The sequence below is a fragment of the Lampetra planeri genome, chromosome 52, assembly GCF_965212315.1.
Source record: "Lampetra planeri chromosome 52, kcLamPlan1.2.h2, whole genome shotgun sequence".
NCBI lineage: Eukaryota > Metazoa > Chordata > Hyperoartia > Petromyzontiformes > Petromyzontidae > Lampetra > Lampetra planeri.
Window position 1 is genome coordinate 7,367,165 of NC_136158.1, and position 4,220 is coordinate 7,371,384.

The window sequence follows — 4,220 nt, forward strand, 5'->3', positions numbered from 1 at the left end:
CAGTGTCACTCACCTCCCTCTCACTGTCACTCACCTCCCTCTCACTGTCACTCACCTCCCTCTCACTGTCACTCACCTCCCTCTCAGTGTCACTCACCTCCCTCTCACTGTCACTCACCTCCCTCTCACCGTCACTCACCTCCCTCTCAGTGTCACTCACCTCCCTCTCACCGTCACTCACCTCCCTCTCAGTGTCACTCACCTCCCTCTCACTGTCACTCACCTCCCTCTCAGTGTCACTCACCTCCCTCTCACTGTCACTCACCTCCCTTTCAGTGTCACTCACCTCCCTCTCAGTGTCACTCACCTCCCTCTCACTGTCACTCACCTCCCTCTCACTGTCACTCACCTCCCTCTCAGTGTCACTCACCTCCCTCTCACTGTCACTCACCTCTCTCTCAGTGTCACTCACCTCCCTCTCACTGTCACTCACCTCCCTCTCACCTCCCTCTCAGTGTAACTCACCTCCCTCTCACTGTCACTAACCTCCCTGTCACTGTCACTCACCTCCCTCTCACCGTCACTCACCTCCCTCTCACCGTCACTCACCTCCCTCTCAGTGTCACTCACCTCCCTCTCACTGTCACTCACCTCCCTCTCAGTGTCACCCACCTCCCTCTCACTGTCACTCACCTCCCTCTCACTGTCACTCACCTCCCTCTCAGTGTCACTCACCTCCCTCTCACCGTCACTCACCTCCCTCTCACTGTCACTCACCTCCCTCTCACTGTCACTCACCTCCCTCTCAGTGTCACTCACCTCCCTCTCACTGTCACTCACCTCCCTCTCACCGTCACTCACCTCCCTCTCAGTGTCACTCACCTCCCTCTCAGTGTCACTCACCTCCCTCTCAGTGTCACTCACCTCCCTCTCAGTGTCACTCACCTCCCTCTGACTGTCACTCACCTCCCTCTCACTGTCAATCACCTCCCTCTCAGTGTCACTCACCTACCTCTCACTGTCACTAACCTCCCTCTCACTGTCACTCACCTCCCTCTCAGTGTCACTCACCTCCCTCTCAGTGTCACTCACCTCCCTCTCACCGTCACTCACCTCCCTCTCACCGTCACTCACCTCCCTCTCACTGTCACTCACCTCCCTCTCAGTGTCACTCACCTCCCTCTCACTGTCACTCACCTCCCTCTCACTGTCACTCACCTCCCTCTCAGTGTCACTCACCTCCCTCTCACTGTCACTCACCTCCCTCTCACCGTCACTCACCTCCCTCTCACTGTCACTCACCTCCCTCTCAGTGTCACTCACCTCCCTCTCACTGTCACTCACCTCCCTATCAGTGTCACTCACCTCCCTCTCACTGTCACTCACCTCCCTCTCAGTGTCACTCACCTCCCTCTCACCGTCACTCACCTCCCTCTCACTGTCACTCACCTCCCTCTCAGTGTCACTCACCTCCCTCTCACTGTCACTCACCTCCCTCTCACCGTCACTTACCTCCCTCTCACTGTCACTCACCTCCCTCTCAGTGTCACTCACCTTCCTCTCACTGTCACTCACCTCCCTCTCAGTGTCACTCACCTCCCTCTCAGTGTCACTCACCTCCCTCTCACTGTCACTCACCTCCCTCTCAGTGTCACTCACATCCCTCTCACTGTCACTCACCTCCCTCTCACTGTCACTCACCTCCCTCTCAGTGTCACTCACCTCCCTCTCAGTGTCACTCACCTCCCTCTCACCGTCACTCACCTCCCTCTCAATGTCACTCACCTCCCTCTAACTGTCACTCACCTCCCTCTCACTGTCACTCACCTCCCTCTCACTGTCACTCACCTCCCTCTCACTGTCACTCACCTCCCTCTCAGTGTCACTCACCTCCCTCTCACTGTCACTCACCTCCCTCTCACTGTCACTCACCTCCCTCTCAGTGTCACTCACCTCCCTCTCACCGTCACTCACCTCCCTCTCACTGTCACTCACCTCCCTCTCACTGTCACTCACCTCCCTCACACTGTCACTCACCTCCCTCTCACTGTCACTCACCTCCCTCTCAGTGTCACTCACCTCCCTCTCAGTGTCACTCACCTCCCTCTCACTGTCACTCACCTCCCTCTCACTGTCACTCACATCCCTCTCACTGTCACTCACCTCCCTCTCACCGTCACTCACCTCCCTCTCAGTGTCACTCACCTCCCTCTCACCGTCACTCACCTCCCTCTCACCGTCACTCACCTCCCTCTCACCGTCACTCACCTCCCTCTCACTGTCACTCACCTCCCTGTCACTGTCACTCACCTCCCTCTCACCGTCACTCACCTCCCTCTCACCGTCACTCACCTCCCTCTCAGTGTCACTCACCTCCCTCTCAGTGTCACTCACCTCCCTCTCACTGTCACTCACCTCCCTCTCAGTGTCACTCACCTCCCTCTCACCGTCACTCACCTCCCTCTCACTGTCACTCACCTCCCTCTCAGTGTCACTCACCTCCCTCTCACTGTCACTCACCTCCCTCTCACCGTCACTCACCTCCCTCTCACTGTCACTCACCTCCCTCTCAGTGTCACTCACCTCCCTCTCACTGTCACTCACCTCCCTATCAGTGTCACTCACCTCCCTGTCACTGTCACTCACCTCCCTCTCAGTGTCACTCACCTCCCTCTCACCGTCACTCACCTCCCTCTCACTGTCACTCACCTCCCTCTCAGTGTCACTCACCTCCCTCTCACTGTCACTCACCTCCCTCTCAGTGTCACTCACCTCCCTCTCAGTGTCACTCACCTCCCTCTCACCGTCACTTACCTCCCTCTCACTGTCACTCACCTCCCTCTCAGTGTCACTCACCTTCCTCTCACTGTCACTCACCTCCCTCTCAGTGTCACTCACCTCCCTCTCAGTGTCACTCACCTCCCTCTCACTGTCACTCACCTCCCTCTCAGTGTCACTCACATCCCTCTCACTGTCACTCACCTCCCTCTCACTGTCACTCACCTCCCTCTCAGTGTCACTCACCTCCCTCTCAGTGTCACTCACCTCCCTCTCACCGTCACTCACCTCCCTCTCAATGTCACTCACCTCCCTCTAACTGTCACTCACCTCCCTCTCACTGTCACTCACCTCCCTCTCACTGTCACTCACCTCCCTCTCACTGTCACTCACCTCCCTCTCAGTGTCACTCACCTCCCTCTCACTGTCACTCACCTCCCTCTCACTGTCACTCACCTCCCTCTCAGTGTCACTCACCTCCCTCTCACCGTCACTCACCTCCCTCTCACTGTCACTCACCTCCCTCTCACTGTCACTCACCTCCCTCACACTGTCACTCACCTCCCTCTCACTGTCACTCACCTCCCTCTCAGTGTCACTCACCTCCCTCTCAGTGTCACTCACCTCCCTCTCACTGTCACTCACCTCCCTCTCACTGTCACTCACATCCCTCTCACTGTCACTCACCTCCCTCTCACCGTCACTCACCTCCCTCTCAGTGTCACTCACCTCCCTCTCACCGTCACTCACCTCCCTCTCACCGTCACTCACCTCCCTCTCACCGTCACTCACCTCCCTCTCACTGTCACTCACCTCCCTGTCACTGTCACTCACCTCCCTCTCACCGTCACTCACCTCCCTCTCACCGTCACTCACCTCCCTCTCAGTGTCACTCACCTCCCTCTCAGTGTCACTCACCTCCCTCTCACTGTCACTCACCTCCCTCTCAGTGTCACTCACCTCCCTCTCACCGTCACTCACCTCCCTCTCACTGTCACTCACCTCCCTCTCAGTGTCACTCACCTCCCTCTCACTGTCACTCACCTCCCTCTCACCGTCACTCACCTCCCTCTCACTGTCACTCACCTCCCTCTCAGTGTCACTCACCTCCCTCTCACTGTCACTCACCTCCCTATCAGTGTCACTCACCTCCCTGTCACTGTCACTCACCTCCCTCTCAGTGTCACTCACCTCCCTCTCACCGTCACTCACCTCCCTCTCACTGTCACTCACCTCCCTCTCAGTGTCACTCACCTCCCTCTCACTGTCACTCACCTCCCTCTCAGTGTTACTCACCTCCCTCTCAGTGTCACTCACCTCCCTCTCACTGTCACTCACCTCCCTCTCAGTGTCACTCACCTCCCTCTCACTGTCACTCACCTCCCTCTCACTGTCACTCACCTCCCTCTCAGTGTCACTCACCTCCCTCTCAGTGTCACTCACCTCCCTCTCACCGTCACTCACCTCCCTCTCACTGTCACTCACCTCCCTCTCACTGTCAC